Consider the following 16242-nt stretch of genomic DNA (forward strand, 5'->3'; position numbering starts at 1 on the left):
ACTGCCCCCCCCCCCCCCCCCCCCCCCCCCCGTCAGTGCTGTGGATAGTGGGGGCAAACGGGATTCCTTTCTTGAGAGGGAAGAGCCAGGCTCTGGGTTAGGGGAGGCAAGGGAGAGCTTGCTGCTTTTCCTTCGGTGGCGAATACTACGGAGTAAGTTAGATGTAAGAACCTCCACAGGCTGCAAGTGGTGGCTCATCCTGTATGCCCAGCACTTTGGAATCCAAGGCAGGAGGATCATGAGTTCAAGGCCACCCTGAGCCACATTGTAAGAACATTGTACAAACAGAAACACAAAAGGAAAAGAAAAAAGTGCATACCAGTAGAACCTGATACTTCAAACTGGAAAGGCGGGAAGGGGGTGGTGGGACTCCTGGGCAGCGGTGCTGGCCGTTCACCAGTCATTTTAAGGACCATGAAGCTTAAGTTCCTAGGAGCAGCCACTCTGTTTTGCCTATTTTTGTTCACAAGTTTGGAGCAGTCTGCTTTCATAGGAAGATTCAGCGGCAAATGTGAGCACACGCTGTATCGCTCTCCTTGCCTCACACCAGATGCTGGTGAAATTCCCAGCCTCTCTTTCTCTATGTTCCTGACTCTTGGCTAAGCTCACTTCTCTCCTTCAGCCCATTAAAGGGTTCTGGAGCAGTTCCGCGAAGTGAATAGGAAAGTCTTAAGGAAGGTTGGGGAACTGGTACCTTTTCAAATGTGAAATCAGGTTCCACAGAGGGGAAGGAAACAGGAGCTCAGCCCCATGTTCTTGGATATTTTATTCTAGTGTGTGGGGTATTCCCTGACTGTTACCTGAATTAAATGTTAATGAAGAGTAAGTGTTTGACACTGCGAGAGTGTACTTACAGCTCAGTCATATGCAATTGGAGAAATGTGTAATTTGCCAAAATAATTAGCTAGGGAGAACATTTCCTATCTCCATTTTTCATAATGAATTCTCCAAAAGAAAGACCCAAACAAGGGAAAATAACTGCAGATGTGAAAAGCTATTTGGCAGTGGTCACAGAGGAGCACCGGGAAAGGACAAATAAGTTTCTTAGACCTCAGTTACTTCATCTGTAAGGTGGGAATCTCCACCTCATGGATGGTGTGAAGACAAAATTGTATTACAAATGCAGTGTTCAACATAACATTTCTAGAGCACTCGGTAACTCAGTAAAGGGTAATGATCGTGGTACCAGATTGCCATGGTCGTTAAAAACAAACAAACAAACAAACAAAACAAAAAAAAAAAAAAACAGGGCCAGGCGGTGGTGGCCCATGCCTTTAATCTCAGCACTCAGGAGGCAGAGCCAGGCAGATCTCTGTGAGTTTGAGGCCAGCCTGGTCTACAGAGCAAGATCCAGGACAGGCTCCAAAACTACACAGAGAAACCCTGTCTCGAAAAACCAAAAATACAAAACAAAACAAAAAACCACCACCACCACCAACAACAACAAAAAACAGGCTATAAAGGAGACATTGGTAAGATCAGAGCCAAACACAACAGTGCACCCAAGAGGCAGAGGCAGGAGGATTATGAGTTTGAGACTACCCTAGGCTAAAAGCAAATAGAATCATCAGAAAAGAGGGAGGAAAGAAAAGAAAACAGTAAAAGCTCACTGTGTGCACAGAGCCCTTGCTCACACAGCTGTGGGATGGCAGCCGACCTCATCTTTTGCCAGTGTTCTTATAATTGTGTATTAGCTGTATTTTGATCAGCGCAGACCCACCGCCTCCCCTAGAAATCACAGAGGATGTGTGTGTGTGTGAAGGCTGATGGGGTGAGGGGTGAGGGACAGTCCTACTAGGGTGAAGCAGAGGAGCACAGCCTCAGAGCTGGAAAACAAATCTCTGGACCTTTTGTGGTTGACAGATTTGGTGTCAAAGAGGATGCTTGACCATTGTGAACCAACTCTGTTCTGGGGATCTGGGTGTTTTTATTTTGAGAAACCTTAATAAGTTTGTGGTACATTATTTTCCAAAGAAATCTTCTGGGTGTTGGGTTTCCTCTCGTTATTTTTACCACCATCATTATTATTAAATTATTTTGAAATGTGTCTTCCCATGTTGCCGTGCTGGCCTTGGTCTGCTAAGTCTTCTAAGTCAATGGGACTACAGGCATGGGCAGGAGGAAGTGCTTTCCTCTTACGGTGGAGAACCAGGCGTTGAACTCAGATCGCCTGGCTTGGCAGCAAGTACCTTACCCACTGAGCCATCCTACTGCACACACACACACACACACACACACACACACACACACACACACACACACACACACACTGGATGTATATGTGTGTATGTATAATCTTTAACAGTTTAAAATACAAATAATTCCCTTTTGCAAAGTGTTCTCGTGTGCTTGGCACAGGAGCACACATGTCCGTCCTCTCAGCTGTCCAGAAGGTTGACATCATTTCAGCCTGGAGTTTGAGAATAGCCCGGCCGCACAGTGTGTCTGTTAAAAGCACTGATACAAATGTGACCCATGGGGATCTCTTGGCAGGTCTCCAGATGGATGTTTGTGTGTCTCCCTTTCTTCTTTTTGATGCCTATTAACTTGCCCATTAGCTTTAGATAGAAAAGACTTTAGGCTCATAGTTCCATATGTTGTGCATAAGGTCAGCATGAGTTGGACTCAGTAGTTTATTTTTTGTTTTTTGGTTTTTTTTTAAGTGGCACGAAGTTGGGAGGGAGATATGCTGTGAGGGCAGGAGAAGTTGTGTATGTGTATGAAATTTTCAAAGAATAAACAAAAACTGTTATTTTTGTCAAGATTAAAAAATTACAAGGACAATACCAAGAGGCTTCGCAGACACTTCGTCTAGTTTGCCCCAGTGAAACCGAAACATTAACAAAATCAAAACCAAGAAACGGACATTTGGAGTTTGTGAACATATCACATGTAGATCTGTAACTACCACCCAGACCAAGAGCTAGGACTGTTAAAGCCCCAGACAGCCCTCCTGCTGCTGTTCACCAGCCACATCCACCACTCTTACCCTCACCTGTGCCCTGGAAACCATTAATCCGCCCACGGCAGTCTTTTTATTTCAAGAATGCTGTGTTGATATGCTGGGCATCCCATGCAACCTTTGAAATGGCTTTTCTCTCTCAGGACAATGCTCTTAAGACCCATCAAAGCTGCTCAGACGTCAGCGGCTGGTGTCCTTTGTATGGACGTCCATTGAGTGCTTTTCAGCCTCTCAGCTCATTTTCATTGGCTATTAAACCACTTATATTTAATGCTGTTGTTGGAGGGCAGGGTTCGTGTCTACTGTTTTCAATTTTTTGTTTGGTCTTTTAAATTTTTTTCTCTTTTTCCTTTTTTGCTTTCCTTGAATGTTTTCAGAGTTCTGTTCTTGAGTTTTCTGCTGTATTTCTGAGGACATCTTGGCATGTGGCCCTGCTAGTTGTTGCTTTCTGTGTTATTATACACCTTTCTAAATTGCTGTGGACTTCCAGTGTGAGTGAACCTAAGGGCATCCTTATTTTACTTTTTCTTCCCCATGCTGTTCTTTGCCCCCTCATCTCCTGCCTTCCTCCCCTCCCTTCCTGTGTCCTCCCTTCTCCCTCCCTCCCCCCTTCCTATTTCTATTTTCTAGTGCTAAGATAAGGTACTTTTGGCCTGGTATGCTGGCACACGCCTTTAATCCTAGCACTTGGGAGGCAGAGGCAGGCAGATCTCTGCGAGTTTGAGACCAGCCTGGTCTACAGAGTGAGTTGCAGGACAGCCAGGGCTAACCCAGAGAAACCATGTCTCAAAATAGAAAGAAAGAAAAAAGATAGGGTACATTCTATTATTTTATCTTCAAATTCAGTGATTCCTCACTCTGAATTCTCATCTCTGCTGCTCAGCCCATCCATTGAGTTCTTATTTGGGTCCTTATATTTTTACTGTTAAAGTTTCTGAATCATTTTTTAAAAAATTTTGTTTATGTTGTGTGTGTACACACATGTTCAGGTGCCCATGTGTGTTGTGTGTGGAGGCCAGAGGTCAGCCTCCCAGTGTGGTTCTTCAGCTCTGTCAACCTAGTGTTTTTGAGGCAGGGTCTCTCACTGGCCTCGAGGTCTCTAAATTGTCTAGACTGACAGAGAGCCCAAGGATCTTCCTGTCTCTGCCTCCCCAGCATTGGGATTCTAAGTGTACCAGCATGTCTGACGTTTTATGTGGGATCTGTGGATGAAACGCCAGTCCTCATGCTGGTTAGGAAAGCCGTTTCCTCAGCCCTCCACTTCTCTTTATACCTTGTATTTTTTGCTGAGAATTTTTTAATTCCTTTCAAGTATGTTCATAACTAACTGCCAAAAACATGGTTATGACTACTTTAAAAATCCTTATTTACCAGATGATTCCGACACGCTTGCCACCTCAAATTTGGTGTCTTGTCCATGCAAGTTGCGTTTTCCCTAGTTTTTAGTAGAAGGAAAGACTTTCTGTTGGGCCTGGACGTTTAGGTATTGTGAGATTCTGGCTCATCCTCCTGACAGGCTGGTGACCCAAAGCCGTGTTGTTTATTGCCAGTTGGTGGCAGAAGTCCAAGGTTTGTCCCTGGGCTTCTGTGAGTTGGCAGGGGCAGGAGTCCTGCCCCCTCATTAGGACCTCAACACTGACCCCTGCAGGGGAGGAGCTTTAATTTTAACTATTTATTCATCTTCTTCATATTTTCCTGTTTTGTTTTGTTTTTTATTTTGGGGATCAAACCAGGGCTTCACAAGACTTTTCCTTTCCAATAAGCATATACATTTTACAGCTGGTTCCCGTGGCCTCCGTCCCTCTGTTGTTTACTGTGTTTGCTGTTTCTCTCTGGGTGTCTTGTTTTATGACTTTCTGTTTTTGAGGCTGGGTTTGCCTGTGTAACCCAGGCTGGCCTTGAACCTTCCACCTTCCTTTCTGTGCTTCCTAAGAATTAGAGCTCTAGGTGTGTGCCACCCCAGATGGTTTGTGCGCTTTGCAATTTTCCATCGTGAACTAATGTTTAATGATTTTTTTCCCTGAGACTTTGTTTTGTTGAAATGTAGGATATAAGCATAGATTTTAAAGATCTTTGCATGTTTCTACTTGATTTTAAAAAACTGTATATAAGAATTTTGCCTGTGTGCGGATGTCTGTACCACCTGCATGGCTGGTGCCCACAGAGGCCAGGAGAGGGCATTGGATTCCCTGGGACTGGAAATACAGACAGCTGTGAGTAGCCACATGGGGCTGGGAATTGAACTAGGGTCCTGTGGAAGAGCAGCCTGTTCTCTTAACTGCTGAGCCATCTCTCCAGCACTACACAGGTACATTCTCAAACACAGATCTGCTGGTGTGGTGGCGTACACATTTAGTCCCAGCACTTGGGGGGCAGAGGCAGCCTGGTCTACATAGGCAGTTCCAGGATGCCTAGGGCTGCCTCGGGAGAGCCTGCCTAAAAAACAAAACAAAACAAAACAAAACAAAACAAAACAAAAAAACAAGGGCTGGAGAGATGGTTCAGCGGTTAAGAGCACTGAATGCTCTTCCAGAGGACCCAGGTTCGATTCCCAGCACCCACATGGCAGCTCACACCTGTCTGTAATTCCAGTTCCAGGGTGCTCAACACCCTCACACAGACATACATACACTAATGCACATAAAATAAAAATAAATAAATTCTAAACAAAACAAAACCCACCGGTGCTTTGGTGCAGAACGAGCTCGGGTACATTTAAACGATTGGCCTGGCATTTCTTCTTGTTATCATTTTATGGACAGTCTGTATTTTGTCCACACTCCCATGTCAGCTTCAGCTTCCATGCAGACACTTTTCTCTCTGCCCACCACCGAGGTTAATATATTCCCCTCTACTTGCTGCGCTCCTCAGAGCAGTGGGATTCTCTGTATTTAACTGTTGTGTTTGAATTGGAATTTTCCGCTGAGGGATCTAGCCTCATAAGAGGATCTTTGGTGCACCTCTCCACTTGGCATCCCTCAACCTTTAATCTTTCAAGCTGCATACAGTCATGTCTGTTAAAACCAAGAGATGAGGTGTTTTTCTTGTTGGACTGATACAGCTTTCTCCAAGTCAGACTCCAGCCTCAGCTTACCATTCCAGATTTTACTTTTACTTAGGTTTTGGCTTTTAAACATTTATTTACTTTTATTTGTGTGTGGGGGTGTTTTGCCTGCATGTGTGTCTGCATTATGTGACTGCCCGGTGCCCTCAGAGTCAGGGACCTTCCAGGCTCGGGTTCCATTTATGTTCTGTGCTTCTCCAGGCATTTCACATCAGCTCTGAGGCTGGAGATGGGCCTCCTGTGCTCTGCTCTGTGCTCTCCCGAAGGAAGGCTCGGCTGGGTGCTAGTGGCCTGACGGTTTAATTAAGCTCTACACTTGGCCTCCTTCCTGCGCCCGCCATATGGAAGGCTGGTGCCCTTATTGGACCGCCTTCCTCGTCTTTGTTCTTTTCTGGGTCAGACGTTTGTTTTTCAAACATAGGTTTTCTTGTTGTTGTTTTCTAATCACAAGGAGAGGAATGAAGTCAATGTCTTATAGGTCGGCCAAAAGCAACTGCTGTCCAAACAAATCGTGTCAGCTCTCACCCTGAGCTGGATATTCTCACTCAAAAGGCATTTTCTAGTTAAACCTAGCCTCTACCCTAGGCCCAATTCAAAGGATCACTGCCCTGCCTTGATCCCAATCAGTATTCCCTGTATGTGTCTCGATAGTCCCAATTCTTTCTTGTTTTGTTTGCTATACCGTAAATATTTTATGCGAGTTTCTCTGGGCTTTGCTTAAATAGTTCCAAGTTCCACAGATGCTCCTGTGTAGTGGCCACATGGCTCTTCTGGTTAGTGTCTAATAAAACACCTCCAATTTATACCCAGATTTTCTGCAATTTCAGGCTTGGAAAGGACACAGTGTGAACAGCCTGCCTGTACACACAGCGTCTGAGGTCTCACCTGCGGAGACTCAGAAGCTGGGAGTGGCCTGGTAGACCGAGGACACTTTGTGGCTGGAGGATCCAGTCACGGGTCTGGCACATGGTCTGGTAGGTCTTGATGCTCAGGACCTCTGGCCAGAGAGCCGACAGATGACCTGTCCATGTGGCTTTCTCATGCTGGATAGAGCAGCCTCAGGACATGGCTGGAGGTGGCACAGGATTCTAAGCCTGGCTTCCAGACAATCAAAGTTGAAGCATCCCTGTCTTTTCAAATCTGAGGCTGTGGTGATGAGAAGGAAGGAGTGTGTCAAGCCTGTGGCCCCCACATCCGGATGCAAGCATGGAGGTCACTGTGCAGAAGAAAAGATGGAGAGGAGGCATCTTCAAAAAACGATCTACACAACAAATCCTTTCCATGGGCAAAAGGCACTCGCCTCTCCCACCGATTCCTGAAAGTCTAGGATCTTATTATCCTAAATGACCCTGGGATACAGATTCCACAGATTAAACTCCTCGAGGTTTCCCCCTGGCTGGAAGATCTTTGAGCTAAAGGAGCAAACAGGCTGCTTTCTACACACACAACTACCCAACACAGTGAGGGGACAGGCACAGGACCCTGGAGTCACGCCCCAGTTGTGTTTGTTTTAGACAGCATCCACACCTTTAGGGTGATGACTGCTAAACCACTTCCGGAGTCTGGTTCTCTCTTACAGGGTAGAGGATGGCCGCAGTCTGGATTGCTCTCCGAAGTCTTGCCTTTCTGTCTCTGAAAGATTGCTCTGGTTGCCAGTCCCCCAGGCTGGCCTGATCTAATTCCCTTTGAAGAGTTTTCAGATATGGGCACACTTCTATTTATTATTTGCATTTCTCTAGGTCCACAGAAGCTCCCTCTACCTCAATTTGTTGGATGTTTCTGGAGGAGCAAATGACTTACTTTTTCATTTCTTTTGTACCTAAGACTGAAGCTAATAATCATAATAAAAACAGTCTCAGAGAGAGAGAGAGAGAGAGAGAAAGAGAGAGATTATTAGCTATTCTTCTGTAAGCAGTGAGCAGCCCGGCTTCTGTGTCTCCATCATCTCTATCCTCTGTGTCTCCATCATCTCTATTCACTGTGTCTCCATCATCTCTATTCCCTGTCTCCATCATCTCTATCCCCTGTGTCTCCATCATCTCTATTCCCTGTCTCCATCATCTCTATCCTCTGTCTCCATCATCTCTGTCCTCCATGTCTCCAACATCTCTATCCCCACAGGCTTCTTTGAACTCTAGACACTCCTCATTATCTGTCTTCACCAGAGTGTGTCGAAGAATTAGCCTCATCTGCCCATTCCCAGACCCCCCCACCCCAACCCCCAGGGCACATCTTGCTTCAGCTATTTTTCCTCTCTAAGAGCTCAGTTCTTTGTGAGCAGGTGAGTCTGAAAAGGAAGCCCCAGAAGACTCACTATAAGTCCCTGATTCCATGTGAGGGATGGATTGGATGGATAGCAAGGAGGCTGTTTCTCAAGTCCTCCCTCTTCTTTTTCTGGGTACCACTGAGTTCTTGGGACCAGCCTCACCATGCCTCACAGTCTACCTCCTCACCCCTTAAGCCCATGTATGCTATTCCTCAACCTCTTCTGTCTGTTTATACTCATTACTAGCTTCCTCTGCCTTCATGGTACACTTTAGATTCCTTAGCATAATACACAAAGCCCTCCACGACAAGCTCATGATCTGGTCATAACCGTCACACACACACAGCAAGGAATTTAACCCCATTTTCATGTCTTAGCTGTTAAAATAACTATCAAACAGAACAGCATGCTGGGTATTATGCTCCATGCCAGTAATCCCAGCACTGAGGAGGTGAGGGCAGGAAGACTGATGTTTGAACCCTGTCTCAAAAACAAATGAACCAATGGTATCAAAATGGCTCAGTGGTTAAGAGCACTGAGGACATGTGTTCAATTCTCAGCACCAACATGGCAGCTCACAACCTTCTGTAACTCCAATTCTAGGGGATCCTATGCCCTCTTCTGGCCTGTGGGTACCAGGCACTCATGTGATGTGCAGACATACATGCAGGCTAAACACCTATATGCAATAACATTAAAAAAGTATTTTTTAAGGAACACAAATGAACCAATAAACAAACTGAGTAGGATTAACTTATTATCTTCCTTTCAAAAAGCCTGCAAATAATCTAATCCAGAGACTAGAAGACTGGTTTCCACAAATATTTGTTAAGCTGAATCCATCTAGGCAACAGGGTCATGAATAGGGTTTTTATATCTTCTTCCTCCTCATTTCTCCTTTCCTTCTCTCTCTCCTCTTCTCTCCCCTCCCTCGCCTCTCCTAGATAGGCGCTCTACCACTAAGCTGTATCTTAAGGCTGAGTTCCTTTTAATCTGAATGCATTTCTTCTAGGTATTTTAAAACTTAGATTATTTTATTTAATGTATATTGAGTGTTTTGCCCCTGTGCATATATGTGCACCATATGTGTGTCTGTGCCTGAGTAGGCCATAAGAAGGCATCAGATCCCCTGGAGCTAGAATTAGAGATGGTTGTGAACTACCACATGGGTGATGGGAATTGAACCTAGGTCCTCTGAAAGAGGAGAAGGTTTATTGTAGATAAAAGGGAGAGCATAGGCAGAGGCAAGGACACCTGGGAGAGTCCAGAATGAACATGGCCAGAGGGGAAAAGAGCCCCTGACCAAGAGGGGAGGCCTGGGCCAAGAGACTGGCCAAAAGACTGGTCTCCCCCAAAAGGCTGAGTTATATAGGGGTCAGAGGACATGGGGGAGGGAAGCCCAGCCCAATACCTAGGCTAGAGAGTTCAGGGTAGGGGGCAGGGTATGCCAGCCAAGAAGGTCCTGTAACAGGTAGAGACTGAGGGATGCAGGGAGAACCTGGCAGCCAGCCCCGCATCCACTTTGATTTAAAAGGGCACCTCGGCCATTTGTCCCAAGTTTGAGGCCTAACAGTGGTGGTACAGGGACTGAGCACAGTGTCTCGCACATGCCAGGCAGGCACTGTGCCTCTGAGCTACATTTCCTCGCCCTTTAAATCGGTTTAAATTTGTAAAATACTCTGTTAACCAGTAACTAATTAGTTCTAAGCCAATTAAGCTAATTAGATTAATTGGACCAAGGGTAAATAGATGATTTTATGAAAAATGTAATGTTCCAAATACCTCTCAAAGAAACTCTACGATGCTACTTAGTCATTGGAAGTTGAGTTCCAGGGAGGTTGACAGTGAGACGTTAATGGGAGGGGCTACCTACGGCTTATCTACTGGTGGGGTGCCAGCTGTGAACATGTGCTATGTGATGTGATTCCCCGTGGAAGAGGGTGATACCCCATGTCTACATTATAAATGGGAACACAAAGGGCATCCTGGCTCACATCTGACAGAGCGGGGGACTGGCTCTGAGATCTTCATGCCTCTGTAATCTGGGTCCTTGTACTGCCCCACCCTGGATATGTAACCAGTGCACTGGGTACATGGAGGCACTTGTCAGGAGGTGTTAATTAAAGATTTTGAGGCAGGGTTTTCCTATGTTGCCTAGGATGGTGTGAAATTCGCTATGTAGCATAGGCTGACCTGGAGCTCATGACCCTTCTAACTTTGCCTCACAAATGCTGGGATATACAAGCATTCACCACCAGACTCAGCCAACAGGGATTATTCGAACAGTTATTTCTCATAATTTCTTGGGCAAATGGCCATTTTCATTTTTGTGTAGTTTAAAGTTTCAGGGAAGTCCAGCAGTTGAAGAAAGCTGCTTGGATGAGTTATTTCTGATGGCTTCAAGTAACACATGAAATCTTTTTGTAAATTATGAAACAATATAGAATTTTACTTGCATTAAAACTATTGTGAGGTTTAGAATGAACACCAAGGTGACATTTTGTAGGCAGAAGTTTCTGTCCCACAAGTAACCACACAGAGGCTTAATATTAATGATAAATGCTCAGCCAATAGCTCAGGCTTGTTACTACCTAACTCTCACATTTAAATTAACCCTTATTTCTTGTCTATGCTTTGCCACGTGGCTTGGTACTTTTTCTCAGTATGGCATTCTCATCTTGCTTCTCTCTGTGTCTACTTGCTAGTCCAGACTACACCCTCCTTCTTCCCAGCATCCTCAGTTTGGCACTCCCCCCCCCCAACCTTATTCTGTTTATCTACCGGCCAGTCGGCTTCTTTAGTAAACCATTCATAGAGACATATATTCACAAAGTATATAGGAATATTCCATGGTATTTTCTACTATTTTTTTAAAAAAAAAAACTTTGAATATTCTTTCTCCTTCATTTGAATTAGAAGTAGTCTCATAGCTGACCCCCGTCCCCATCAGACTTCACATGATGTCAGTAGGTAGTGTTGAACTCTGAATGGGAAGTGCTTTCTCATTTCCTGGTTTGGCCTCTAATGCCCTCCACTTCTTCCCCAAAACCACACCCACACCTCCACAGGCCTTGAGCAGTGTTCGCCATGACAGTGACTATTAGTGACCCTTCTCTTTGCTGTAAATAATACCTGACCAAATCATATTAGGGAAGGAAGGGTTGGATTTGGCTGAGACCTTGAGCAGTGTGTCATGGTGAAGAAGCCTTGTGGCAGGAGGTAAGGCAGCTGGGCTTTGAGCCCACCGTCAGGAATCAGAGAGAATTCGGTGCTGGTGCTCAGCTCACTTTCTCCTTGTTAAGCAGTTCGGGACCCCAGATCATGGGATGGCGCTGCCTGACTTTCCACCTCAGTTAACTCCACCTAGATACTTTCTCATATGAAGCATTCCCCCAAACATTCCAGGCCCTTGCAAGTTAACAAGCAATACTCACTAATCATAGTGGCTTTCTGGGACTGCCCTTATTATCCAGAGGAGGGATGAGACGACAGTCCAAAGTCAGTGTTCGTAACCACAAGTGAATCCCAGGTAGATGCTCTCTGCTTTTAAACAGGGGACAGGCCAAGGGACTGTTTCAGCTTTATCAGTGACCTGTTCAGAGTGGTGCTGACTGCTGCCTGGCTTTATCCTTGCTCACATCCCACACTTCTGTCATGAAAATAGTCACCACATCAACTGAAGAACCTCTAAAATTTGGTGTATTCTGAAATACTTTGAGGGAAAACCCTTCGTTGTCCTTGGTGCCTGTACAAATATATGCCTCAAAAAAAAAAAAAAAAAAAAACACGTCTTAGCAGGGCAGTGGTGGTGCACACCTTTAATCCCAGCACTTGGGAGGCAGAGGCAGGCGGATCTCTGAGTTTGAGGCCAGCCTGGGCTACAGAGCGAGTTCAGTGACATGGGGCTCCACGTTTTGTATCTGTGGGAGTATTGTCATTCTGATGATTTGTTTCCTATCGTTGCAGGGATTTCAAAATGTCTTATTTGTTTTTAAGTTATTTGTGTGTGTGTGTGTGTGTGTGTGTGTGTGTGTGTGTGTGTGTGTGTACTCGTGTGTGTGCAGGAGCCATAGCATACATGTGAGTGTCAGAGGACAGTTGGTGGAATTGTTTCTCTCCTTCCACATTTACCTTTGCTCCAAAGATTGAACTCAGATCACCACTCTCGCTTGTGAAGGGCCTTTAGCTGCTGAGCCATCCCACCAGCCCTGAAATTGTTTACTTAATGCTAATATAAATCTCCCTGCTTCTTAGGTGAAGCTGAAAGCAATTATTTAAAGTTTCTCTATAAGTCACCATAGATCAGAGATACAGTGTTCATAACACAGAGGATCCCCGATAGCCTGGCCTCTCTGCCCCTCAAATGCATCAGACAGACTCAAAGCTCTGAGTCCCTTGGTGAAAGGAACTACCCACCTCCTCCAGCTGGATTACAAAGCTCAGCGGAGGGGTTACTCATGAACACTTACTTACCTGTGGACCTTCCTTACGAACTATCATTTCCCTACGTGAGTCTCACGACAGCCCCATGAGTTAGATGCTGTTACAACTGTGACCCCAATGAGGAAGGAGAAGATGTGAGGACCTTGTCCAGGTCACATGACTTGTAGCAAATAGTAGAGCTCAGATTTAATTCCAATCAGCCCAACTCCAAAGACCATGATTGGTTGATTTATTTTTAATTTAAATTTTACACTTATTTCTCTCTCTCTCTCTCTCTCTCTCTCTCTCTCTCTCTCTCTCTCTCTCTGTATTCACATGGGTGTAGGCCATGGTGCTCAGGTGGAGGTCGGAGAGGACAACTTGTGGGAATCAGTTTTCTCCTTCCACCTTGTAGGTTTCCAGGATTGAACTCAGGATTCATCAGGCTTGATGCCAAATTTTTGTTGAGCCATCTTACTAGCTGCCTTATTTATTTTTAAAGTCGCATTTTAAAACTGATATGTAAAAACAAAATGCCAACATAGGAAGAATTTTGAGTATAATCTTCTCCGAATTTACAAACTGTAATGCATCAAGTTTGGGGCATTCAAAAAGGGAATTTGTAATCCCAGTACTGGGAGTCGAAGACAGGAAGATTGAGTTCGAAGCCAGCCTGGGCTACACAGCAAGACCCTATCTCAAAGTAAAAACAAAAGGATTGAAACAGATCAATCTGGTATAAGTGAAGAAAATAAGCTTTGGGCATTCTACGCCTAGGTCAGTGCTCACAACCTGTCATTTATAGATTGTGTAATCTTGGCCTGGTGACTTAAAAACTCCAGGCTTCAACTTCTTTAGAAATAAAAGTTTGTAATAAAACATTATTTAATATGTTCACAATACTGCGTGAGGCTACTGGGAGGTGGAATGAGATAACGCCTATAAAATGCTCGGTCCAGAGATACAAATCAGAGCTCAATAAATAAAAAGCTATTGAAACATTAATTGTAAGGTGGCCTGTGTCTGTCAAGGAACTTAGGCCATTTAATGTAAGTTAGTCAAAGCACTTTTCTGGGGGCTGGGGAGATGACCCAGTCAGCAATGTCAGCAAGGACCCGAGTTCAATCCCCAGCAACTGTGTGAGAAGTGGGGCACATTCTGCCCATCCTGTGACCTCAGTGGTGGAGAAGTGGAGACAGGTGGATCTCCACAGCTCCCGGCCAGCCAGCCTAGCTAATCATCAGGGAGTTTGGGGTTCAATGAGAGACTCTGTTCTCTCCCCACCCCTTGCCCTCCAAAGTGGGACTGATTAGGGAAGACAGCCTTAACCACACAAGTGTACATGTGCACACACACCTAATGCAAACATAACATGTACATAACATGCCACATACACACAGCACCACATCCACATCCCACTTTTCTACAGGGCATTTTATTGCAGTATCTGGAACACTTACCTCTCCTTGTGGTCAGGAACTGGCTGAGTACAGGGACATCAGACATCTGTGACACCTCCTGGTCCTCAGCCTCTGGCTTTTCTTAATGTATTGCTCCTGGGCCAGTGACACAATTCTTATCTTCCCTTGGCTGAGAGAATGACTAACCAACCAGGAGGCAGGAGAGATATGTTTCTGCTGATTTCTTTTTTTTTTTCCCTCCCAGCTGTGAATGAACAAGAAATACAATTAGCCAGGAACACTTTAGCCGTGTCAGGTGAGTTACCAAAGGGCCCACTCTCTCATCAGACAGTTGTTTTTTTAGTGCTGGGGCTTGAACCCAGGGCCTTGAATGTGCTAGGCAAGTGCTGTATCACTGAACTATACTCTCAGTTCCATTTTTGCGGTCATACATCAAATGTTTTGATGACAGTGTAGGGTATATGCTGGAAGAGTACTTGGATACATTTCTGGTGAAGAGTAGCATTTTATCTGTTGACCAGTAGTGATTCTATTACATGTGTCCTGCATGACTGCTAATCACACTAGCAATTATAATCCTAGCATTTGTTGAGTTCATCCTGTATACTTGGGACCGTTACAAACATTTTTCACATTAGTTTGTTTAGTCCTTACTATACAATCATCAGTGCCACTTTACAGTAATGAAAACGGATCCAGATGAGTAAGGAACTTGTCCAAAGCCTCTATAGTTTAAAATTTTCATTGTCTATACCTTCTTAGTTCTTCTACATTATTGATAACTCTTTATTTAGTTATTTAGAGAATTTCCTCAAGTTCTTGTGTAGAGCTAGTTCTCCTGGAGAAAATTTTTATTCGTTTGTTTGTTTATTATTTATTTATTTAAAGACAAGCTCACAGTTGACCTGTCACAGTGGTCCACCAGCCTCAGCCTACCAAATATTGGGATTACAGGCTTAAGCCATCTGCCTGCCTAAAAAGGGAATATTAGTAAGCTCCTTGCATTTGGGGTTTATCTAGTAATAAGGTAGGACCTTCAAATCAGGGATATTTTAATACCATTGATCGGAACCTTTAGAAAAAGATGGAAGCATACTTTAAGATCAAGACAATGATTGGGGCGGGAAGGTAGAATGTTACACAGGCAGCCCTGCTTAGGCCACAAAAGAAAACCAAAAAAGGGGGATTGGAAAGATGGTTCAGCAGACAAAGGTGTTTGGCACCAAGCCTCATGATCCGAGTTCGAGACTAACCACCACGTGGAAGGAGAGAATCGAGTCCCAAAAGTTGTCCTCTGGCCTCCATTTGTGTAAGCCGTAGCAACAAATTTAACCCAAATTATTTTTAAGTTAAATGTTTTGCTAATGGATTCCAGTCTCAAGCTAACCCTCTAGAACAGTAGAGTTAAGACCTGCACTACTATGACTTGCTGGTGGCTTTGTTTTGCGGGAGGCATTGTATTCATTTTCAAGCTCCAAACCACTGCATTTTTCTTGGTGGGGTGGTGAAAGCTTATGGGCAGACACGGAGGAGGTTACCCTGCTTAGCCTTCAGACCCTTCATAAAATGAGTGTGAGGCACAAGGTTTCTCACCCACCTCCCGCTGAAGTGACCAACAGCAACCTTTCTGAAGGATCTGCTGTGTGGAATGTCCTGGACACGTTCCCTTGGAGTGACTGTCATTTGGAAGCAGACCTGTTTGGAAGAAACGATTTGGGTCAATCAATTGAACTAGGGACATCGGGTCATCTATGGAGTCAGTAGAAATTCTTTCCGGAATATTAGGAAAGGAGACTAAGCCTGGCTTCTTCGATGACCAAGGGACTTGTATCTTCCGCCGGGTCCGGGCCTTGGGGTGCTGCACCAGCGCTCCACGCTTATGCTTACAGTGGTGTGGCAGCCGTGCCCCCGGGGCTGCCCGCCTTTCTCTCCTCTGCAGAAAGATCAACATGGAGATCCCCCGAAGAGGAGAGGGGGAATACTATGCCATGAGGGAGTAACAGAATGGATCCTCTCTTTGTGAAGAGGAAGAGAGGATAAAGAGCCTTGACGGTGGGCGCAGGAATGGGGGGTTAAGTGAGGAATGAGATACCATTTAACCAAAGGA

The 16242-nt window shown here is 45.0% G+C and overlaps 1 long non-coding RNA gene across 2 annotated transcripts in view; it reads right to left on the reverse strand.

Annotated features, from left to right (window-relative positions):
* LOC128110124 (uncharacterized) overlaps positions 1-16242 on the reverse strand; it is a 41652-nt gene that overhangs the window by 24719 nt on the left and 691 nt on the right. The window contains exons 2-4 of one of the 2 annotated variants that reach the window (XR_008218049.1): positions 15733-15830; positions 14175-14379; positions 2737-7242 (exon numbers count right to left, since the gene is read on the reverse strand). This is a non-coding gene — a long non-coding RNA (uncharacterized LOC128110124). Of the gene's footprint in view, positions 1-2736; positions 7243-14174; positions 14380-15732; positions 15831-16242 lie in introns of those variants that run through there. The other variant, XR_008218050.1, reaches the window with a different exon arrangement.

Source organism: Peromyscus californicus, unplaced genomic scaffold (genome assembly GCF_007827085.1).
Source record: "Peromyscus californicus insignis strain IS unplaced genomic scaffold, ASM782708v3 Scaffold_14__1_contigs__length_90479793_seg_2, whole genome shotgun sequence".
NCBI lineage: Eukaryota > Metazoa > Chordata > Mammalia > Rodentia > Cricetidae > Peromyscus > Peromyscus californicus.